General features: G+C 38.7%; 1 long non-coding RNA gene across 2 annotated transcripts in view; it reads right to left on the minus strand.

The window, feature by feature from the left end:
• Nucleotides 1-600: 600 nt before the first annotated feature.
• Nucleotides 601-26,482, minus strand: part of LOC140724344 (uncharacterized) — a 103,183-nt gene continuing 77,301 nt past the window's right edge. Inside the window, exon 6 of one of the 2 annotated variants that reach the window (XR_012098104.1) lies at nucleotides 601-1,354. This is a non-coding gene — a long non-coding RNA (uncharacterized lncRNA). Of the gene's footprint in view, nucleotides 1,355-3,497; nucleotides 3,638-26,482 lie in introns of those variants that run through there. The other variant, XR_012098105.1, reaches the window with a different exon arrangement.

Raw genomic sequence — 26,482 nt, forward strand, 5'->3', positions numbered from 1 at the left:
TAATTTATTATGCATTGTATTATACTGCTACTGCAGTATAATTTGGAGACATGTTAGAAGTTCATCTATGACATGTAAATAAAGGACAACTTAATAAAAAAAGACTGTTTTACTGTCAATGGCACCCTTAACTATTACTATACCCAGGTTTTGTCATCTTTCTGTTGAAATATTAAAATGTTCCTGTCTCTGATCAAATTAAAAATAAACAATTAAATTAGCTCATTTTTGCTTCAACAACAAATTTCACAACAAATGCAACTGATCAAGTATTAGAATCTTTTTAACTTTCTGAATTTTCTTTCTATGTTACTTACATCAGCAGTTTTAACTCAAGGGAAAAGTGAAACATATTGGGAAGGGAACGAGGACATGTCATATACATACTGTAAGTGGTGACACAGGTGGACAGAGTGGCAAAGGAGGTGAAGAGTATATTTGTCTTCGTTGTCGAAGGCATTGACAATAAACAGATTGATAAATACTTTATTGATCCCAAAGGAAATTAAAGAATCACAGTAGCATTACAAGTGCACAGATAACCAAATATACAAATATTAGAAGAGAAGTAAGAAAGAATAAAAAATAAGTTAACACAGACACTCTAAAAGGAAGGGGTCATCACTTACCCAGCAATAGGTTGACTCATTATAGAACCTAATGGCCGAGGGTGCGAATAACTTCAAATAGTGCTCTTTGCAGTAGCGCAGTTTCAATAAGTACATTTAATGTCAGAGAAATGTATACAATATACATCCTGAAATTCTTTTGCTTCACAAACATCCACAAAAGCAGAGCAGTGCCCCAAAGAATGAATGACAGTTAAAAGTTAGAACCTCGAAAAGCCCCCCAGCTCACCCCTACCACAAATAAGCAGCAGCAAAGCAACAATGCCCCAACCCCACCACAAAAAATGCATCAGCACCCCCCATCGAGATCTCAAGCGTGCAGCAAAGCATCAATAAACACACAGACTCGTTCACCTAGTATTTGATATACCAGAGGCTCACTCTCTCTCCCTAAAAAGAGAAAAAGGGGTGTCCCCATTTCATAGAAAGAGGGGAGACATAACAAAACAACCCGCTGATTTATGAACTCGGGCCTCTGGGCACACAGCCAGCTCGCTGTTTTCCATCTTCCGTGTACTCCCACAACACATCAGGCGGCAGCACCGGCTTTGAATCAGCCCATCTTCAGAGCCACAAAAATCCGGCACCCAAAAGATGCGCTAGTATTACAGTCAACGAACTTGGTATATCGAAAAGCGGCCGGTCATGAGGCCCTGAGAACATGTCCGATTTTCACAAAGAACCGAAGTCAGCATGTAACTCTAGGTCAGGGTCTTCAAAACAACCTTGAAAGGGAAAAGATTTGTGAGGCAAGTTTTTTTTTTTAAACAGACAATGTACATAGAAGCAGGTACAATAACAATGTTTAAGTGACATTTAGACTGGCATGTGAACAGGCAGGAAACAGAGGGATATGGACCATGTGCAGGCGATGGGATTAGTTAGATTGTCATCATTTTCAGCACATACATGGTGGGCAAAAGGGCCTGTTCCTTTGTTGTACTGTTCTCTCTTTTCCAATGTTATAAAAGCAGTTTACTGTTTTAAACAAAGATTCCCATGAATATTAAAACAATGAATCAACTGACAGATCGTATGAAAGTCACTCTACTTCAGTCAAAATTGCTACTGATTTTGCTAATACCATCTCATAAACAGATTTACCAGGAGAATCGACCTATTCAGGAGAACGTTCAACGATGCCATTTCAAGAAGGGGCAGCAGGTACACATTAAGAAATTACTCTAATATAACATTATTATTTTAAGCTTAATAGCACAAAATCCTTACTCCTCATCAAATGTCATTGATTATAAGTTCGGAATCATTATCTGCACATATTTTGGTCAATGTATTTTCTACATCAAAAATTATCCTTGAACTCAAAAGTCGCTTCAGCATAGAACTGAGCCAATGAAATGTTGGATATTTCTGAACTTTCTGAAGTTTCTTTCCACATCAGCAATTTAAAATTAAATATTAATTTTAATATTTCTCATAATATAGCAATACAAATATTACACAGTACAATGTGCATTCTAATAAAAGTGTGATCCAGATTTAGCATCAATTCCATACTGGCTGCTTGCATAAAATTTACAGAGGAAATATAAAAGGAAATAAGACTGATAGCCAGAGACTTTTGTCCCAGGGTGCAAACAGATTATCTGAGGGAGCATGATTTTTAGGTGATTGGAGGAGGGTATTGCATGGGGAGGGAGGAGATTGAAGTTAAGCTTTTTTACATTGAGTTGGGGTACATGGAAACCATTCATGAGACAGATGCCTTAGCAAGATTCAAAAAAATTGTAGATTGGCACATGGATAATAGAAAAATGGAGGGCTATGTAGGGTTGAAGGGTTAGATTAATCTTAAACTAGGTTAAAAGGTTGGGACAACATTGTGGGCTGAAGTGCTGTATTGTGCTGTGGCATTCTATGTTCTACTAATGAAAAGGAAAACGTATTGGGAAGATATCCAGGCCAGATTGTACACAATGAATGTAAGGATCCTGGGATTTCAAAAGTGCTGACCAACAGGAAGACGGTGTCAAAGGTGGAGAATTCCCTTCATGCTCCAAGGAGTACAGGAGATGCGATGATATGTCACATTTTAAAAATTAATACTTAAACCGCATTTAGAGAATTATGTGTAGTTCTGTTTACCACAGCATAGGAAGAATGAATTTAAACTCAGAAGGGAGCAGAAAAAAATTCACAGGAATGGTGCAAGTTCTGGAGGACAGAGTTTAAGGTGAGAGGGAGATACTATCACAGATCTGCAAGAGAAGTTATTTTAATCAAGTTGTTTGGAGGGTGTTGCCATGGAAGATGGAAGATATAATGGAAATGCTTAAGACGCATTGAGATAGATGCATGCAGAAGTAGCGAGTAGACAGATGAGGACAATGCGCAGGCAGATGGAAATAATTAAATTGGCATTATGTTTGACACAAACACGTTAGGGCAAAGGGCTTGTTTGTTTGCTGTACTCCGCTCCTTTGGTGTTTTAGGTGTTTTTATACAGAAAGATACTTCTGAATATTAACAAAGTACAATTCTGCATCAACAGAAAACACACTGATAGATCGAAAGGAAGGTCCCTTTACTTCAACCAGTTTTGCAACAGATTTCACTCACACCAACTCCAAACCAACTATACCAGGAGCGGAACACTCAACTGAGTCTCTTCAAAATGGCACATCAGGTATTGAAGCAATTAGCCATATACTACTGTACGGTAGATTGAAATTTCAAACTCAATGGCAAAAAAATACTTTCTCATTAGGGAAAAAGAGGTGTCCCCATTTCACAGCAAGAGGGGAGACATAACAAAACAACTCACTGATTTATGAACTCGGGCCTCTGGGCACACAGGCAGCAGCACTAGTCATGAATCAGCCCATCTCCAGAGCCATTAAAATCCGGCACCCAGAAGGCACGCTAGTATTCCAGTCAACGAACTGGGTATATCGAAAAGCGGCCGGTCATGAGCCCTGAGAAAATGTCCCATTTCCTCAAAGAACCGAAGTCAGCATGTAACTCTAGGTCAAGGTCTTCAAAAGAACCTTGAAAGGGAAAAGATTTGTGAGGCAAGTTCTTTTTAAGCAACCAGAGAATGTAAATAGATGCAGGTAGAATAGCACTGTTTAAGTGACATTTAGGCTGACATGTGAACAGGCAAGAAACAGAGGGATACGGAACACATACAGGGCAATGGGATTAGTTAGATTGTCGTCATGTTCCGCAAATACATTGTGAGCCAAAGGGCCTGTTCCTTGGTTGTACTGTTCTCTCTTTTCCAATGTTATAAAAGCATTTGACTGTTTTTAAACATAGATTCCAATAAATATTAAAACTGAATCAAACGACAAATCCGTATGAAGGTCACTTTACTTCAGTAAAAATTGCAACTGATTTTGCTAATACCATCTCAAAAACTGATTTACCAGCAGAATCGATCCATTCAGGAGAACGTTCAACAATGCCATTTCATGAAAGTGCATCAGGTACACATTAAGAAATCACTCTAATATAACAGATACTTATTTTAAGCTTAATGACACAAAATTCTTAGTCCTGTGGAAATATCATTGTTTACAAGTTCAGGATCATTATCTGCACATATTTTGGTCAATGTATTTTCTACATCAAAAAATTGTCCTTGATCTGGAAAGTCCCTTCGAATTTGAACTGAGCAAATGACATATTGGATATTTCTTAACTTTCTGAAGTTGCTTTCCACATCAGCAATTTAAAATTAGATATTAATTTTAATATTACTCATAATATAGCAACGCAAACTTTACACAGTACAATCTGCATTCTAATCAAAGTGAGATCCAGATTTAGCATCATTTCCATACTGGCTGCTTGCATAGAATTTGCAGAGAAAATATAAAAGGAAATGAGAAGGTTAGCCAGAGACTTTTGTCCCAGTACACAAATGAATTATTGAGAGAACACGATTTTTAGGTGATTGGGGGAATGTACTGTATGGGAAGGGGGGAGATTGAAGGAAAGATATTTTATGTTGAATGGGGGTGCATGGAAACCATTCATGAAGCAGATACATTAGGAGTATTTAAGATAATTGTAGATTGGCACATGGAAGATAGAAGAATGGAGGGCGATACAGGGGGGAAGGGTTAGATAAAGCTTAAACTAGGTTAAAAGGTTGGCACAATGTTGTGGGCTGAAGTGCTGTATTGTGCTGTGGCATTCTATGTTCTACAAATGAAAATGTTTGACATATTGGGAATATATCCAGTCCAGGTTGTACACAATGAATGTTGGGACCCTGGGATTTCAAAAGTGCTGACCAACAGGAAGGCAGGGTGTCAAAGGTGGAGAATTCCCTTCATGCTCCAAGGAGTACAGGAGATGCGATGTTATGTCACAGTTTAAAAATTAATACTTAGACCGCATTTAGAGAATTGTGTGTAGTTCTGTTCACCACGACATAGGAAGAATGAGATTAAACTCAGAACGGAGCAGAAAAAAATTCACAGGATTGGTGCAAGTTCTGGAGGACAGGGTTTAAGGTGAGAGGGAGATACTATCACAGATCTGCAAGAGAAGTTATTTTAATCAAGTTGTTTGGAGGGTGTTGCCATGGAAGATGGAAGATATAATGGAAATGCTTAAGACGCATTGAGATAGATGCATGCAGAAGTAGCGAGTAGACAGATGAGGACAATGCGCAGGCAGATGGAAATAATTAGATTGGCATTATGTTTGCAAAAACACGTTAGGCCAAAGGGCCTGTTCCTTTGCTGTACTCTTCAATATTCTCTATGTTTTAGTTGTTTTTTCATACAGGAAGTTTCCTCTGAATATTAACAAACTAACAATTCTGCATTAACAGAAAACACACCGATAGATCAAAAGGAAGGTCCCTTTACTTCAACCAGTTTTGCAACAGATTTCACTCACACCAACTCCAAACAAACTCTACCAGGAGCGGAACACTCAACTGAGTCACTTCAAAATGACACATCAGGTATTGAAACAATTAGCCATATACTAATGTACAGTAGACTTAAATTTCAAACCTAACAGAATAAAAAAAACTTCCTCATTCGGGAAAAAGAGGTGAACAGGCAGGGAACAGGGATACGGACCACGTGCAGGCAAATGGGATTAGTTAGATTGTCGTCATGTTCCGCAAATACATGGTGAGCCAAAGGGCCTGTTCCTTGGTTGTTCTGTTCTCTCTTTCCCAATGTTATAAAAGCATTTGACTGTTTTTAAACATAGATTCCAATAAATATTAAAACTGAATCAAACGACAAATCCGTATGAAGGTCACTTTACTTCAGTAAAAATTGCAACTGATTTTGCTAATACCATCTCAAAAACTGATTTACCAGCAGAATCGATCCATTCAGGAGAACGTTCAACAATGCCATTTCATGAAAGTGCATCAGGTACACATTAAGAAATCACTCTAATATAACAGATACTTATTTTAAGCTTAATGACACAAAATTCTTAGTCCTGTGGAAATATCATTGTTTACAAGTTCAGGATCATTATCTGCACATATTTTGGTCAATGTATTTTCTACATCAAAAAATTGTCCTTGATCTGGAAAGTCCCTTCGAATTTGAACTGAGCAAATGACATATTGGATATTTCTTAACTTTCTGAAGTTGCTTTCCACATCAGCAATTTAAAATTAGATATTAATTTTAATATTACTCATAATATAGCAACGCAAACTTTACACAGTACAATCTGCATTCTAATCAAAGTGAGATCCAGATTTAGCATCATTTCCATACTGGCTGCTTGCATAGAATTTGCAGAGAAAATATAAAAGGAAATGAGAAGGTTAGCCAGAGACTTTTGTCCCAGTACACAAATGAATTATTTGAGAGAACATGATTTCTAGGTGATAGGAGGAATGTACTGTATGGGAAAGGGGGAGATTGAAGGAAAGATATTTTACGTTGAATGGGGGTGCATGGAAACCATTCATGAAGCAGATACATTAGGAGTATTTAAGATAATTGTAGATTGGCACATGGAAGATAGAAGAATGGAGGGCGATACAGGGGGGAAGGGTTAGATAAAGCTTAAACTAGGTTAAAAGGTTGGCACAATGTTGTGGGCTGAAGTGCTGTATTGTGCTGTGGCATTCTATGTTCTACAAATGAAAATGTTTGACATATTGGGAATATATCCAGTCCAGGTTGTACACAATGAATGTTGGGACCCTGGGATTTCAAAAGTGCTGACCAACAGGAAGGCAGGGTGTCAAAGGTGGAGAATTCCCTTCATGCTCCAAGGAGTACAGGAGATGCGATGTTATGTCACAGTTTAAAAATTAATACTTAGACCGCATTTAGAGAATTGTGTGTAGTTCTCTTCACCACGACATAGGAAGAATGAGATTAAACTCAGAACGGAGCAGAAAAAAATTCACAGGATTGGTGCAAGTTCTGGAGGACAGGGTTTAAGGTGAGAGGGAGATACTATCACAGATCTGCAAGAGAAGTTATTTTAATCAAGTTGTTTGGAGGGTGTTGCCATGGAAGATGGAAGATATAATGGAAATGCTTAAGACGCATTGAGATAGATGCATGCAGAAGTAGCGAGTAGACAGATGAGGACAATGCGCAGGCAGATGGAAATAATTAGATTGGCATTATGTTTGCAAAAACACGTTAGGCCAAAGGGCCTGTTCCTTTGCTGTACTCTTCAATATTCTCTATGTTTTAGTTGTTTTTTCATACAGGAAGTTTCCTCTGAATATTAACAAACTAACAATTCTGCATTAACAGAAAACACACCAATAGATCAAAAGGAAGGTCCCTTTACTTCAACCAGTTTTGCAACAGATTTCACTCACACCAACTCCAAACAAACTCTACCAGGAGCGGAACACTCAACTGAGTCACTTCAAAATGACACATCAGGTATTGAAACAATTAGCCATATACTAATGTACAGTAGACTTAAATTTCAAACCTAACAGAATAAAAAAAACTTCCTCATTCGGGAAAAAGAGGTGAACAGGCAGGGAACAGGGATACGGACCACGTGCAGGCAAATGGGATTAGTTAGATTTTCATCATATTCAACACATACATGGTGGGCCAAAGGACCTGTTGCTTAGTTGTACTGTTCTCTCTTTTCCAATGTTATAAAAGCATTTTACTGTTTTTTGTTACGAATGTGCCACAACTCTGACGGCCGAAGGGTACAAAGTAGCCCCCTCCTTTTTGAGAATCGCAAGATCGCTGTTAATTCGGGTCTGGGACCCAGGAAATGAGAGAGTGACATCCAGAATACACAGGGTTTGGAAAGTGTCCTGGCCTCAGCAAGACGGAACCATTGATAACAGCTATTATCTCTTGGAGACGGAATTGTGTATTGAGTACTGTACTATTCATTGAAGCCCCTCAGGGGATGACCAGAGTGGGCTGGTTGAGGGATGGCATCATCCCAACCTGATTGACATCTGAGACCCCATGAGTAAGGATAAAAGAGGGTCTGGGGAACAACCCCTTTAGACGCACCAGGAGAAACGCTAGAAATCCCTTGACAGCGTTTAATAGCGACAGCCGGTGGGGCTCGCGTGCATCCTTTTCCCTTGCCTGGGAATTGGCGGGCTCGCCACGGAAGAATGGCTTTAGCTAAAGGAGAGGCCACGTGACCGGCCACACCAACGGAACTCTCGAAGGATCAAAATCATAAAAGGAAAAGCCGGCAAGTTTCTAAAAATCTCTCTCTTGACTCCAACCAAAGGCTGCAGCCTGAATGAACTGAGTGACTTTTATATTTCCATCGGACAATATATTATCCCCTAGACAACGATAGAGCTATTTCTTATTGATTATTATTATACCCGCACTTTTAGATTTAGTATTGACGACATATATTATCTGTATGTTTGCATTGATATTATTTTTGTGTATTTTTACTAATAAATACTGTTAAAAATAGTACCATCAGACTTCAATGGACCTCTCTATCTTTGCTGGTAAGTGACCCAGTTACGGGGTTCGTAACATTTTAAACAAAGTATCCCATGAATATTAAAACACTGAATCAACCGACAGATCCGTATGAAGGTCGCTCTACTTCAGTCAAAATTGCTACTGATTTTGCTACCACCACCTCAAAAACAGATTTACCAGCAGACTGGATCCATTCAGGAGAAAGTTCAACGGTGCCTTTTCGAGAAGGTGTATCAGGTACACATTAAGGAATTTGTCTCACATAACAGATTCTTACTTTAAGCTTAATGGCACAAAATCCTTACTCCTCTGCAAATACCATTGTTTACAACTTCAGGATCATTATCTGCACATAGTTTGGTCAATGCATTTTTAACATGAAAAATTTATCCTTGAGCAGGAAAGTCCCTTTAACATTGAACTGAGCCAATGAAATATTGGATATTGCTTAACTTTCTGAAGTATCTTTCCACATCAGTGTTTTAAAATTAAATATTAATTTTAGTATTTCTCATAATATAGCAATGTAAACTTAACACAGTATAATGTGTATTCTAATCAAAGTATGATCCAGATTTAGCATCAATTCCATACTGGCTGATTGTATAAAATTTACAGCGGAAATATAAAAGGAAATAAGAAGGATAGCCAGTGACTTATGCCCCAGGGTGCAAATAGATTATAGCATGATTTTTAGATAATTGGAGGAAGGTACTGTATGGGGAGTGGAGAGAGTGAAGGTAAGCCTTTTTACATTGGGTGGGGGAGCATGGAAAGCCTTCATGAGGCACATACATTAGGAAGATTTAAGAAAACCATAGATTAGCACGTGGATGATAGAAAAATGGAGGGCTACGTGGGGGGAACGGTTAGATTAATCTTAAAGTAAGCTGAAAGGTTGGCACAATGTTGTGGGCTGAAGTGCTGTATTGTGCGGTGGCATTCTCTGTTCTACAAATGAAAATGTTTGACATATTGGGAAGATATCCAGGCCAGATTGTACACAATGAATGTCGGGACCCTGGGATTTCAGAAGTGCTGACCAACAGGGTGACAGGAAGACAGGGTGTCAAAGGTGGAGACAGGGTGTCAAAGGTGGAGAATTCCCTTCATTCTCCAAGGAGTACAGGAGATGCGATGTTATGTCACAGTTTAAAAATTAATACTTAGACCACATTTAGAGAATTGTGTGTAGTTCTGTTCACCGCGACATAGGAAGAATGAGATTAAACTCACAACGGAGCAGAAAAAAATTCACAGGATTGGTGCAAGTTCTGGAGGACAGGGTTTAAGGTGATAGGGAGATACTATCACAGATCGGCAAGAGAAGTTATTTTAATCAAGTTGTTTGGAGCGTGTTGTCAGGGAAGATGGTAGATGTAATGGAAATACTTACGACACATTGAGATAGATGCATGTAGAAGAAGGGAGTAGACAGAGGAGGACAATGTGCATGCAGATGGAAACAATTAGATTGGCATTATGTTTGACACAAACACATTAGGGCAAAGGGCTTATTTGTTTGCTGTACTCCTCTCCTTTGGTGTTTTAGGTGTTTTTATACAGAAAGATACTTCTGAATATTAACAAAGTACAATTCTGCATCAACAGAAAACACACTGATAGATCAAAAGGAAGGTCCCTTTACTTCAACCAGTTTTGCAACAGATTTCGCTCACACCAACTCCAAACAAACTCTACCAGGAGCGGAACACTCAACTGAGTCACTTCAAAATGACACATCAGGTATTGAAACAATTAGCCATATACTAATATACAGTAGACTTAAATTTCAAACCTAACAGAATAAAAAAAACTTCCTCATTCGGGAAAAAGAGGTGAACAGGCAGGGAACAGGGATACGGACTACGTGCAGGCAAATGGGATTAGTTAGATTGTCGTCATGTTCCGCAAATACATGGTGAGCCAAAGGGCCTGTTCCTTGGTTGTTCTGTTCTCTCTTTCCCAATGTTATAAAAGCATTTGACTGTTTTTAAACATAGATTCCAATAAATATTAAAACTGAATCAAACGACAAATCCGTATGAAGGTCACTTTACTTCAGTAAAAATTGCAACTGATTTTGCTAATACCATCTCAAAAACTGATTTACCAGCAGAATCGATCCATTCAGGAGAACGTTCAACAATGCCATTTCATGAAAGTGCATCAGGTACACATTAAGAAATCACTCTAATATAACAGATACTTATTTTAAGCTTAATGACACAAAATTCTTAGTCCTGTGGAAATATCATTGTTTACAAGTTCAGGATCATTATCTGCACATATTTTGGTCAATGTATTTTCTATATCAAAAAATTGTCCTTGATCTGGAAAGTCCCTTCGAATTTGAACTGAGCAAATGACATATTGGATATTTCTTAACTTTCTGAAGTTGCTTTCCACATCAGCAATTTAAAATTAGATATTAATTTTAATATTACTCATAATATAGCAACGCAAACTTTACACAGTACAATCTGCATTCTAATCAAAGTGAGATCCAGATTTAGCATCATTTCCATACTGGCTGCTTGCATAGAATTTGCAGAGAAAATATAAAAGGAAATGAGAAGGTTAGCCAGAGACTTTTGTCCCAGTACACAAATGAATTATTTGAGAGAACATGATTTCTAGGTGATAGGAGGAATGTACTGTATGGGAAAGGGGGAGATTGAAGGAAAGATATTTTACGTTGAATGGGGGTGCATGGAAACCATTCATGAAGCAGATACATTAGGAGTATTTAAGATAATTGTAGATTGGCACATGGAAGATAGAAGAATGGAGGGCGATACAGGGGGGAAGGGTTAGATAAAGCTTAAACTAGGTTAAAAGGTTGGCACAATGTTGTGGGCTGAAGTGCTGTATTGTGCTGTGGCATTCTATGTTCTACAAATGAAAATGTTTGACATATTGGGAATATATCCAGTCCAGGTTGTACACAATGAATGTCGGGACCCTGGGATTTCAAAAGTGCTGACCAACAGGAAGGCAGGGTGTCAAAGGTGGAGAATTCCCTTCATGCTCCAAGGAGTACAGGAGATGCGATGTTATGTCACAGTTTAAAAATTAATACTTAGACCGCATTTAGAGAATTGTGTGTAGTTCTGTTCACCACGACATAGGAAGAATGAGATTAAACTCAGAACGGAGCAGAAAAAAATTCACAGGATTGGTGCAAGTTCTGGAGGACAGGGTTTAAGGTGAGAGGGAGATACTATCACAGATCTGCAAGAGAAGTTATTTTAATCAAGTTGTTTGGAGGGTGTTGCCATGGAAGATGGAAGATATAATGGAAATGCTTAAGACGCATTGAGATAGATGCATGCAGAAGTAGCGAGTAGACAGATGAGGACAATGCGCAGGCAGATGGAAATAATTAGATTGGCATTATGTTTGCAAAAACACGTTAGGCCAAAGGGCCTGTTCCTTTGCTGTACTCTTCAATATTCTCTATGTTTTAGTTGTTTTTTCATACAGGAAGTTTCCTCTGAATATTAACAAACTAACAATTCTGCATTAACAGAAAACACACCGATAGATCAAAAGGAAGGTCCCTTTACTTCAACCAGTTTTGCAACAGATTTCACTCACACCAACTCCAAACAAACTCTACCAGGAGCGGAACACTCAACTGAGTCACTTCAAAATGACACATCAGGTATTGAAACAATTAGCCATATACTAATGTACAGTAGACTTAAATTTCAAACCTAACAGAATAAAAAAAACTTCCTCATTCGGGAAAAAGAGGTGAACAGGCAGGGAACAGGGATACGGACCACGTGCAGGCAAATGGGATTAGTTAGATTGTCGTCATGTTCCGCAAATACATGGTGAGCCAAAGGGCCTGTTCCTTGGTTGTTCTGTTCTCTCTTTCCCAATGTTATAAAAGCATTTGACTGTTTTTAAACATAGATTCCAATAAATATTAAAACTGAATCAAACGACAAATCCGTATGAAGGTCACTTTACTTCAGTAAAAATTGCAACTGATTTTGCTAATACCATCTCAAAAACTGATTTACCAGCAGAATCGATCCATTCAGGAGAACGTTCAACAATGCCATTTCATGAAAGTGCATCAGGTACACATTAAGAAATCACTCTAATATAACAGATACTTATTTTAAGCTTAATGACACAAAATTCTTAGTCCTGTGGAAATATCATTGTTTACAAGTTCAGGATCATTATCTGCACATATTTTGGTCAATGTATTTTCTACATCAAAAAATTGTCCTTGATCTGGAAAGTCCCTTCGAATTTGAACTGAGCAAATGACATATTGGATATTTCTTAACTTTCTGAAGTTGCTTTCCACATCAGCAATTTAAAATTAGATATTAATTTTAATATTACTCATAATATAGCAACGCAAACTTTACACAGTACAATCTGCATTCTAATCAAAGTGAGATCCAGATTTAGCATCATTTCCATACTGGCTGCTTGCATAGAATTTGCAGAGAAAATATAAAAGGAAATGAGAAGGTTAGCCAGAGACTTTTGTCCCAGTACACAAATGAATTATTTGAGAGAACATGATTTCTAGGTGATAGGAGGAATGTACTGTATGGGAAAGGGGGAGATTGAAGGAAAGATATTTTACGTTGAATGGGGGTGCATGGAAACCATTCATGAAGCAGATACATTAGGAGTATTTAAGATAATTGTAGATTGGCACATGGAAGATAGAAGAATGGAGGGCGATACAGGGGGGAAGGGTTAGATAAAGCTTAAACTAGGTTAAAAGGTTGGCACAATGTTGTGGGCTGAAGTGCTGTATTGTGCTGTGGCATTCTATCTTCTACAAATGAAAATGTTTGACATATTGGGAATATATCCAGTCCAGGTTGTACACAATGAATGTCGGGACCCTGGGATTTCAAAAGTGCTGACCAACAGGAAGGCAGGGTGTCAAAGGTGGAGAATTCCCTTCATGCTCCAAGGAGTACAGGAGATGCGATGTTATGTCACAGTTTAAAAATTAATACTTAGACCGCATTTAGAGAATTGTGTGTAGTTCTGTTCACCACGACATAGGAAGAATGAGATTAAACTCAGAACGGAGCAGAAAAAAATTCACAGGATTGGTGCAAGTTCTGGAGGACAGGGTTTAAGGTGAGAGGGAGATACTATCACAGATCTGCAAGAGAAGTTATTTTAATCAAGTTGTTTGGAGGGTGTTGCCATGGAAGATGGAAGATATAATGGAAATGCTTAAGACGCATTGAGATAGATGCATGCAGAAGTAGCGAGTAGACAGATGAGGACAATGCGCAGGCAGATGGAAATAATTAGATTGGCATTATGTTTGCAAAAACACGTTAGGCCAAAGGGCCTGTTCCTTTGCTGTACTCTTCAATATTCTCTATGTTTTAGTTGTTTTTTCATACAGGAAGTTTCCTCTGAATATTAACAAACTAACAATTCTGCATTAACAGAAAACACACCGATAGATCAAAAGGAAGGTCCCTTTACTTCAACCAGTTTTGCAACAGATTTCACTCACACCAACTCCAAACAAACTCTACCAGGAGCGGAACACTCAACTGAGTCACTTCAAAATGACACATCAGGTATTGAAACAATTAGCCATATACTAATGTACAGTAGACTTAAATTTCAAACCTAACAGAATAAAAAAAACTTCCTCATTCGGGAAAAAGAGGTGAACAGGCAGGGAACAGGGATACGGACCACGTGCAGGCAAATGGGATTAGTTAGATTGTCGTCATGTTCCGCAAATACATGGTGAGCCAAAGGGCCTGTTCCTTGGTTGTTCTGTTCTCTCTTTCCCAATGTTATAAAAGCATTTGACTGTTTTTAAACATAGATTCCAATAAATATTAAAACTGAATCAAACGACAAATCCGTATGAAGGTCACTTTACTTCAGTAAAAATTGCAACTGATTTTGCTAATACCATCTCAAAAACTGATTTACCAGCAGAATCGATCCATTCAGGAGAACGTTCAACAATGCCATTTCATGAAAGTGCATCAGGTACACATTAAGAAATCACTCTAATATAACAGATTCTTATTTTAAGCTTAATGACACAAAATTCTTAGTCCTGTGGAAATATCATTGTTTACAAGTTCAGGATCATTATCTGCACATATTTTGGTCAATGTATTTTCTACATCAAAAAATTGTCCTTGATCTGGAAAGTCCCTTCGAATTTGAACTGAGCAAATGACATATTGGATATTTCTTAACTTTCTGAAGTTGCTTTCCACATCAGCAATTTAAAATTAGATATTAATTTTAATATTACTCATAATATAGCAACGCAAACTTTACACAGTACAATCTGCATTCTAATCAAAGTGAGATCCAGATTTAGCATCATTTCCATACTGGCTGCTTGCATAGAATTTGCAGAGAAAATATAAAAGGAAATGAGAAGGTTAGCCAGAGACTTTTGTCCCAGTACACAAATGAATTATTTGAGAGAACATGATTTCTAGGTGATAGGAGGAATGTACTGTATGGGAAAGGGGGAGATTGAAGGAAAGATATTTTACGTTGAATGGGGGTGCATGGAAACCATTCATGAAGCAGATACATTAGGAGTATTTAAGATAATTGTAGATTGGCACATGGAAGATAGAAGAATGGAGGGCGATACAGGGGGGAAGGGTTAGATAAAGCTTAAACTAGGTTAAAAGGTTGGCACAATGTTGTGGGCTGAAGTGCTGTATTGTGCTGTGGCATTCTATGTTCTACAAATGAAAATGTTTGACATATTGGGAATATATCCAGTCCAGGTTGTACACAATGAATGTCGGGACCCTGGGATTTCAAAAGTGCTGACCAACAGGAAGGCAGGGTGTCAAAGGTGGAGAATTCCCTTCATGCTCCAAGGAGTACAGGAGATGCGATGTTATGTCACAGTTTAAAAATTAATACTTAGACCGCATTTAGAGAATTGTGTGTAGTTCTCTTCACCACGACATAGGAAGAATGAGATTAAACTCAGAACGGAGCAGAAAAAAATTCACAGGATTGGTGCAAGTTCTGGAGGACAGGGTTTAAGGTGAGAGGGAGATACTATCACAGATCTGCAAGAGAAGTTATTTTAATCAAGTTGTTTGGAGGGTGTTGCCATGGAAGATGGAAGATATAATGGAAATGCTTAAGACGCATTGAGATAGATGCATGCAGAAGTAGCGAGTAGACAGATGAGGACAATGCGCAGGCAGATGGAAATAATTAGATTGGCATTATGTTTGCAAAAACACGTTAGGCCAAAGGGCCTGTTCCTTTGCTGTACTCTTCAATATTCTCTATGTTTTAGTTGTTTTTTCATACAGGAAGTTTCCTCTGAATATTAACAAACTAACAATTCTGCATTAACAGAAAACACACCGATAGATCAAAAGGAAGGTCCCTTTACTTCAACCAGTTTTGCAACAGATTTCGCTCACACCAACTCCAAACAAACTCTACCAGGAGCGGAACACTCAACTGAGTCACTTCAAAATGACACATCAGGTATTGAAACAATTAGCCATATACTAATGTACAGTAGACTTAAATTTCAAACCTAACAGAATAAAAAAAACTTCCTCATTCGGGAAAAAGAGGTGAACAGGCAGGGAACAGGGATACGGACCACGTGCAGGCAAATGGGATTAGTTAGATTTTCATCATATTCAACACATACATGGTGGGCCAAAGGACCTGTTGCTTAGTTGTACTGTTCTCTCTTTTCCAATGTTATAAAAGCATTTTACTGTTTTTTGTTACGAATGTGCCACAACTCTGACGGCCGAAGGGTACAAAGTAGCCCCCTCCTTTTTGAGAATCGCAAGATCGCTGTTAATTCGGGTCTGGGACCCAGGAAATGAGAGAGTGACATCCAGAATACACAGGGTTTGGAAAGTGTCCTGGCCTCAGCAAGACGGAACCATTGATAACAGCTATTATCTCTTGGAGACGGAATTGTGTATTGAGTACTGTACTATTCATTGAAGCCCCTCAGGGGATGACCAGAGTGGGCTGGTTGAGGGATGGCATCATCCCAACCTGATTGACATCTGAGACCCCGTGAGTAAGGATAAAAGAGGGTCTGGGGAACAACCCCTTTAGACGCACCAGGAGAAACGCTAGAAATCCCTTGACAGCGTTTAATAGCGACAGCCGGTGGGGCTCGCGTGCATCCTTTTCCCTTGCCTGGGACTTGGCGGGCTCGCCACGGAAGAATGGCTTTAGCTAAAGGAGAGGCCACGTGACCGGCCACACCAACGGAACTCTCGAAGGATCAAAATCATAAAAGGAAAAGCCGGCAAGTTTCTAAAAATCTCTCTCTTGACTCCAACCAAAGGCTGCAGCCTGAATGAACTGAGTGACTTTTATATTTCCATCGGACAATATATTATCCCCTAGACAACGATAGAGCTATTTCTTATTGATTATTATTATACCCGCACTTTTAGATTTAGTATTGACGACATATATTATCTGTATGTTTGCATTGATATTATTTTTGTGTATTTTTACTAATAAATACTGTTAAAAATAGTACCATCAGACTTCAATGGACCTCTCTATCTTTGCTGGTAAGTGACCCAGTTACGGGGTTCGTAACATTTTAAACAAAGTATCCCATGAATATTAAAACACTGAATCAACCGACAGATCCGTATGAAGGTCGCTCTACTTCAGTCAAAATTGCTACTGATTTTGCTACCACCACCTCAAAAACAGATTTACCAGCAGACTGGATCCATTCAGGAGAAAGTTCAACGGTGCCTTTTCGAGAAGGTGTATCAGGTACACATTAAGGAATTTGTCTCACATAACAGATTCTTACTTTAAGCTTAATGGCACAAAATCCTTACTCCTCTGCAAATACCATTGTTTACAACTTCAGGATCATTATCTGCACATAGTTTGGTCAATGCATTTTTAACATGAAAAATTTATCCTTGAGCAGGAAAGTCCCTTTAACATTGAACTGAGCCAATGAAATATTGGATATTGCTTAACTTTCTGAAGTATCTTTCCACATCAGTGTTTTAAAATTAAATATTAATTTTAGTATTTCTCATAATATAGCAATGTAAACTTAACACAGTATAATGTGTATTCTAATCAAAGTATGATCCAGATTTAGCATCAATTCCATACTGGCTGATTGTATAAAATTTACAGCGGAAATATAAAAGGAAATAAGAAGGATAGCCAGTGACTTATGCCCCAGGGTGCAAATAGATTATAGCATGATTTTTAGATAATTGGAGGAAGGTACTGTATGGGGAGTGGAGAGAGTGAAGGTAAGCCTTTTTACATTGGGTGGGGGAGCATGGAAAGCCTTCATGAGGCACATACATTAGGAAGATTTAAGAAAACCATAGATTAGCACGTGGATGATAGAAAAATGGAGGGCTACGTGGGGGGAACGGTTAGATTAATCTTAAAGTAAGCTGAAAGGTTGGCACAATGTTGTGGGCTGAAGTGCTGTATTGTGCGGTGGCATTCTCTGTTCTACAAATGAAAATGTTTGACATATTGGGAAGATATCCAGGCCAGATTGTACACAATGAATGTCGGGACCCTGGGATTTCAGAAGTGCTGACCAACAGGGTGACAGGAAGACAGGGTGTCAAAGGTGGAGAATTCCCTTCATTCTCCAAGGAGTACAGGAGATGCGATGTTATGTCACAGTTTAAAAATTAATACTTAGACCACATTTAGAGAATTGTGTGTAGTTCTGTTCACCGCGACATAGGAAGAATGAGATTAAACTCAGAACGGAGCAGAAAAAAATTCACAGGATTGGTGCAAGTTCTGGAGGACAGGGTTTAAGGTGATAGGGAGATACTATCACAGATCGGCAAGAGAAGTTATTTTAATCAAGTTGTTTGGAGCGTGTTGTCAGGGAAGATGGTAGATGTAATGGAAATACTTACGACACATTGAGATAGATGCATGTAGAAGAAGGGAGTAGACAGAGGAGGACAATGTGCATGCAGATGGAAACAATTAGATTGGCATTATGTTTGACACAAACACATTAGGGCAAAGGGCTTATTTGTTTGCTGTACTCCTCTCCTTTGGTGTTTTAGGTGTTTTTATACAGAAAGATACTTCTGAATATTAACAAAGTACATTTCTGCATCAACAGAAAACACACTGATAGATCAAAAGGAAGGTCCCTTTACTTCAACCAGTTTTGCAACAGATTTCGCTCACACCAACTCCAAACAAACTCTACCAGGAGCGGAACACTCAACTGAGTCACTTCAAAATGACACATCAGGTATTGAAACAATTAGCCATATACTAATATACAGTAGACTTAAATTTCAAACCTAACAGAATAAAAAAAACTTCCTCATTCGGGAAAAAGAGGTGAACAGGCAGGGAACAGGGATACGGACCACGTGCAGGCAAATGGGATTAGTTAGATTGTCGTCATGTTCCGCAAATACATGGTGAGCCAAAGGGCCTGTTCCTTGGTTGTTCTGTTCTCTCTTTCCCAATGTTATAAAAGCATTTGACTGTTTTTAAACATAGATTCCAATAAATATTAAAACTGAATCAAACGACAAATCCGTATGAAGGTCACTTTACTTCAGTAAAAATTGCAACTGATTTTGCTAATACCATCTCAAAAACTGATTTACCAGCAGAATCGATCCATTCAGGAGAACGTTCAACAATGCCATTTCATGAAAGTGCATCAGGTACACATTAAGAAATCACTCTAATATAACAGATTCTTATTTTAAGCTTAATGACACAAAATTCTTAGTCCTGTGGAAATATCATTGTTTACAAGTTCAGGATCATTATCTGCACATATTTTGGTCAATGTATTTTCTACATCAAAAAATTGTCCTTGATCTGGAAAGTCCCTTCGAATTTGAACTGAGCAAATGACATATTGGATATTTCTTAACTTTCTGAAGTTGCTTTCCACATCAGCAATTTAAAATTAGATATTAATTTTAATATTACTCATAATATAGCAACGCAAACTTTACACAGTACAATCTGCATTCTAATCAAAGTGAGATCCAGATTTAGCATCATTTCCATACTGGCTGCTTGCATAGAATTTGCAGAGAAAATATAAAAGGAAATGAGAAGGTTAGCCAGAGACTTTTGTCCCAGTACACAAATGAATTATTTGAGAGAACATGATTTCTAGGTGATAGGAGGAATGTACTGTATGGGAAAGGGGGAGATTGAAGGAAAGATATTTTACGTTGAATGGGGGTGCATGGAAACCATTCATGAAGCAGATACATTAGGAGTATTTAAGATAATTGTAGATTGGCACATGGAAGATAGAAGAATGGAGGGCGATACAGGGGGGAAGGGTTAGATAAAGCTTAAACTAGGTTAAAAGGTTGGCACAATGTTGTGGGCTGAAGTGCTGTATTGTGCTGTGGCATTCTATGTTCTACAAATGAAAATGTTTGACATATTGGGAATATATCCAGTCCAGGTTGTACACAATGAATGTCGGGACCCTGGGATTTCAAAAGTGCTGACCAACAGGAAGGCAGGGTGTCAAAGGTGGAGAATTCCCTTCATGCTCCAAGGAGTACAGGAGATGCGATGTTATGTCACAGTTTAAAAATTAATACTTAGACCGCATTTAGAGAATTGTGTGTAGTTCTCTTCACCACGACATAGGAAGAATGAGATTAAACTCAGAACGGAGCAGAAAAAAATTCACAGGATTGGTGCAAGTTCTGGAGGACAGGGTTTAAGGTGAGAGGGAGATACTATCACAGATCTGCAAGAGAAGTTATTTTAATCAAGTTGTTTGGAGGGTGTTGCCATGGAAGATGGAAGATATAATGGAAATGCTTAAGACGCATTGAGATAGATGCATGCAGAAGTAGCGAGTAGACAGATGAGGACAATGCGCAGGCAGATGGAAATAATTAGATTGGCATTATGTTTGCAAAAACACGTTAGGCCAAAGGGCCTGTTCCTTTGCTGTACTCTTCAATATTCTCTATGTTTTAGTTGTTTTTTCATACAGGAAGTTTCCTCTGAATATTAACAAACTAACAATTCTGCATTAACAGAAAACACACCGATAGATCAAAAGGAAGGTCCCTTTACTTCAACCAGTTTTGCAACAGATTTCGCTCACACCAACTCCAAACAAACTCTACCAGGAGCGGAACACTCAACTGAGTCACTTCAAAATGACACATCAGGTATTGAAACAATTAGCCATATACTAATGTACAGTAGACTTAAATTTCAAACCTAACAGAATAAAAAAAACTTCCTCATTCGGGAAAAAGAGGTGAACAGGCAGGGAACAGGGATACGGACCACGTGCAGGCAAATGGGATTAGTTAGATTTTCATCATATTCAACACATACATGGTGGGCCAAAGGACCTGTTGCTTAGTTGTACTGTTCTCTCTTTTCCAATGTTATAAAAGCATTTTACTGTTTTTTGTTACGAATGTGCCACAACTCTGACGGCCGAAGGGTACAAAGTAGCCCCCTCCTTTTTGAGAATCGCAAGATCGCTGTTAATTCGGGTCTGGGACCCAGGAAATGAGAGAGTGACATCCAGAATACACAGGGTTTGGAAAGTGTCCTGGCCTCAGCAAGACGGAACCATTGATAACAGCTATTATCTCTTGGAGACGGAATTGTGTATTGAGTACTGTACTATTCATTGAAGCCCCTCAGGGGATGACCAGAGTGGGCTGGTTGAGGGATGGCATCATCCCAACCTGATTGACATCTGAGACCCCGTGAGTAAGGATAAAAGAGGGTCTGGGGAACAACCCCTTTAGACGCACCAGGAGAAACGCTAGAAATCCCTTGACAGCGTTTAATAGCGACAGCCGGTGGGGCTCGCGTGCATCCTTTTCCCTTGCCTGGGACTTGGCGGGCTCGCCACGGAAGAATGGCTTTAGCTAAAGGAGAGGCCACGTGACCGGCCACACCAACGGAACTCTCGAAGGATCAAAATCATAAAAGGAAAAGCCGGCAAGTTTCTAAAAATCTCTCTCTTGACTCCAACCAAAGGCTGCAGCCTGAATGAACTGAGTGACTTTTATATTTCCATCGGACAATATATTATCCCCTAGACAACGATAGAGCTATTTCTTATTGATTATTATTATACCCGCACTTTTAGATTTAGTATTGACGACATATATTATCTGTATGTTTGCATTGATATTATTTTTGTGTATTTTTACTAATAAATACTGTTAAAAATAGTACCATCAGACTTCAATGGACCTCTCTATCTTTGCTGGTAAGTGACCCAGTTACGGGGTTCGTAACATTTTAAACAAAGTATCCCATGAATATTAAAACACTGAATCAACCGACAGATCCGTATGAAGGTCGCTCTACTTCAGTCAAAATTGCTACTGATTTTGCTACCACCACCTCAAAAACAGATTTACCAGCAGACTGGATCCATTCAGGAGAAAGTTCAACGGTGCCTTTTCGAGAAGGTGTATCAGGTACACATTAAGGAATTTGTCTCACATAACAGATTCTTACTTTAAGCTTAATGGCACAAAATCCTTACTCCTCTGCAAATACCATTGTTTACAACTTCAGGATCATTATCTGCACATAGTTTGGTCAATGCATTTTTAACATGAAAAATTTATCCTTGAGCAGGAAAGTCCCTTTAACATTGAACTGAGCCAATGAAATATTGGATATTGCTTAACTTTCTGAAGTATCTTTCCACATCAGTGTTTTAAAATTAAATATTAATTTTAGTATTTCTCATAATATAGCAATGTAAACTTAACACAGTATAATGTGTATTCTAATCAAAGTATGATCCAGATTTAGCATCAATTCCATACTGGCTGATTGTATAAAATTTACAGCGGAAATATAAAAGGAAATAAGAAGGATAGCCAGTGACTTATGCCCCAGGGTGCAAATAGATTATAGCATGATTTTTAGATAATTGGAGGAAGGTACTGTATGGGGAGTGGAGAGAGTGAAGGTAAGCCTTTTTACATTGGGTGGGGGAGCATGGAAAGCCTTCATGAGGCACATACATTAGGAAGATTTAAGAAAACCATAGATTAGCACGTGGATGATAGAAAAATGGAGGGCTACGTGGGGGGAACGGTTAGATTAATCTTAAAGTAAGCTGAAAGGTTGGCACAATGTTGTGGGCTGAAGTGCTGTATTGTGCGGTGGCATTCTCTGTTCTACAAATGAAAATGTTTGACATATTGGGAAGATATCCAGGCCAGATTGTACACAATGAATGTCGGGACCCTGGGATTTCAGAAGTGCTGACCAACAGGGTGACAGGAAGACAGGGTGTCAAAGGTGGAGAATTCCCTTCATTCTCCAAGGAGTACAGGAGATGCGATGTTATGTCACAGTTTAAAAATTAATACTTAGACCACATTTAGAGAATTGTGTGTAGTTCTGTTCACCGCGACATAGGAAGAATGAGATTAAACTCAGAACGGAGCAGAAAAAAATTCACAGGATTGGTGCAAGTTCTGGAGGACAGGGTTTAAGGTGATAGGGAGATACTATCACAGATCGGCAAGAGAAGTTATTTTAATCAAGTTGTTTGGAGCGTGTTGTCAGGGAAGATGGTAGATGTAATGGAAATACTTACGACACATTGAGATAGATGCATGTAGAAGAAGGGAGTAGACAGAGGAGGACAATGTGCATGCAGATGGAAACAATTAGATTGGCATTATGTTTGACACAAACACATTAGGGCAAAGGGCTTATTTGTTTGCTGTACTCCTCTCCTTTGGTGTTTTAGGTGTTTTTATACAGAAAGATACTTCTGAATATTAACAAAGTACATTTCTGCATCAACAGAAAACACACTGATAGATCAAAAGGAAGGTCCCTTTACTTCAACCAGTTTTGCAACAGATTTCGCTCACACCAACTCCAAACAAACTCTACCAGGAGCGGAACACTCAACTGAGTCACTTCAAAATGACACATCAGGTATTGAAACAATTAGCCATATACTAATATACAGTAGACTTAAATTTCAAACCTAACAGAATAAAAAAAACTTCCTCATTCGGGAAAAAGAGGTGAACAGGCAGGGAACAGGGATACGGACCACGTGCAGGCAAATGGGATTAGTTAGATTGTCGTCATGTTCCGCAAATACATGGTGAGCCAAAGGGCCTGTTCCTTGGTTGTTCTGTTCTCTCTTTCCCAATGTTATAAAAGCATTTGACTGTTTTTAAACATAGATTCCAATAAATATTAAAACTGAATCAAACGACAAATCCGTATGAAGGTCACTTTACTTCAGTAAAAATTGCAACTGATTTTGCTAATACCATCTCAAAAACTGATTTACCAGCAGAATCGATCCATTCAGGAGAACGTTCAACAATGCCATTTCATGAAAGTGCATCAGGTACACATTAAGAAATCACTCTAATATAACAGATTCTTATTTTAAGCTTAATGACACAAAATTCTTAGTCCTGTGGAAATATCATTGTTTACAAGTTCAGGATCATTATCTGCACATATTTTGGTCAATGTATTTTCTACATCAAAAAATTGTCCTTGATCTGGAAAGTCCCTTCGAATTTGAACTGAGCAAATGACATATTGGATATTTCTTAACTTTCTGAAGTTGCTTTCCACATCAGCAATTTAAAATTAGATATTAATTTTAATATTACTCATAATATAGCAACGCAAACTTTACACAGTACAATCTGCATTCTAATCAAAGTGAGATCCAGATTTAGCATCATTTCCATACTGGCTGCTTGCATAGAATTTGCAGAGAAAATATAAAAGGAAATGAGAAGGTTAGCCAGAGACTTTTGTCCCAGTACACAAATGAATTATTTGAGAGAACATGATTTCTAGGTGATAGGAGGAATGTACTGTATGGGAAAGGGGGAGATTGAAGGAAAGATATTTTACGTTGAATGGGGGTGCATGGAAACCATTCATGAAGCAGATACATTAGGAGTATTTAAGATAATTGTAGATTGGCACATGGAAGATAGAAGAATGGAGGGCGATACAGGGGGGAAGGGTTAGATAAAGCTTAAACTAGGTTAAAAGGTTGGCACAATGTTGTGGGCTGAAGTGCTGTATTGTGCTGTGGCATTCTATGTTCTACAAATGAAAATGTTTGACATATTGGGAATATATCCAGTCCAGGTTGTACACAATGAATGTCGGGACCCTGGGATTTCAAAAGTGCTGACCAACAGGAAGGCAGGGTGTCAAAGGTGGAGAATTCCCTTCATGCTCCAAGGAGTACAGGAGATGCGATGTTATGTCACAGTTTAAAAATTAATACTTAGACCGCATTTAGAGAATTGTGTGTAGTTCTGTTCACCACGACATAGGAAGAATGAGATTAAACTCAGAACGGAGCAGAAAAAAATTCACAGGATTGGTGCAAGTTCTGGAGGACAGGGTTTAAGGTGAGAGGGAGATACTATCACAGATCTGCAAGAGAAGTTATTTTAATCAAGTTGTTTGGAGGGTGTTGCCATGGAAGATGGAAGATATAATGGAAATGCTTAAGACGCATTGAGATAGATGCATGCAGAAGTAGCGAGTAGACAGATGAGGACAATGCGCAGGCAGATGGAAATAATTAGATTGGCATTATGTTTGCAAAAACACGTTAGGCCAAAGGGCCTGTTCCTTTGCTGTACTCTTCAATATTCTCTATGTTTTAGTTGTTTTTTCATACAGGAAGTTTCCTCTGAATATTAACAAACTAACAATTCTGCATTAACAGAAAACACACCGATAGATCAAAAGGAAGGTCCCTTTACTTCAACCAGTTTTGCAACAGATTTCGCTCACACCAACTCCAAACAAACTCTACCAGGAGCGGAACACTCAACTGAGTCACTTCAAAATGACACATCAGGTATTGAAACAATTAGCCATATACTAATGTACAGTAGACTTAAATTTCAAACCTAACAGAATAAAAAAAACTTCCTCATTCGGGAAAAAGAGGTGAACAGGCAGGGAACAGGGATACGGACCACGTGCAGGCAAATGGGATTAGTTAGATTTTCATCATATTCAACACATACATGGTGGGCCAAAGGACCTGTTGCTTAGTTGTACTGTTCTCTCTTTTCCAATGTTATAAAAGCATTTTACTGTTTTTTGTTACGAATGTGCCACAACTCTGACGGCCGAAGGGTACAAAGTAGCCCCCTCCTTTTTGAGAATCGCAAGATCGCTGTTAATTCGGGTCTGGGACCCAGGAAATGAGAGAGTGACATCCAGAATACACAGGGTTTGGAAAGTGTCCTGGCCTCAGCAAGACGGAACCATTGATAACAGCTATTATCTCTTGGAGACGGAATTGTGTATTGAGTACTGTACTATTCATTGAAGCCCCTCAGGGGATGACCAGAGTGGGCTGGTTGAGGGATGGCATCATCCCAACCTGATTGACATCTGAGACCCCGTGAGTAAGGATAAAAGAGGGTCTGGGGAACAACCCCTTTAGACGCACCAGGAGAAACGCTAGAAATCCCTTGACAGCGTTTAATAGCGACAGCCGGTGGGGCTCGCGTGCATCCTTTTCCCTTGCCTGGGACTTGGCGGGCTCGCCACGGAAGAATGGCTTTAGCTAAAGGAGAGGCCACGTGACCGGCCACACCAACGGAACTCTCGAAGGATCAAAATCATAAAAGGAAAAGCCGGCAAGTTTCTAAAAATCTCTCTCTTGACTCCAACCAAAGGCTGCAGCCTGAATGAACTGAGTGACTTTTATATTTCCATCGGACAATATATTATCCCCTAGACAACGATAGAGCTATTTCTTATTGATTATTATTATACCCGCACTTTTAGATTTAGTATTGACGACATATATTATCTGTATGTTTGCATTGATATTATTTTTGTGTATTTTTACTAATAAATACTGTTAAAAATAGTACCATCAGACTTCAATGGACCTCT

This window comes from Hemitrygon akajei, chromosome 3 (assembly GCF_048418815.1).
Source record: "Hemitrygon akajei chromosome 3, sHemAka1.3, whole genome shotgun sequence".
In the NCBI taxonomy this organism is placed as follows: domain Eukaryota; kingdom Metazoa; phylum Chordata; class Chondrichthyes; order Myliobatiformes; family Dasyatidae; genus Hemitrygon; species Hemitrygon akajei.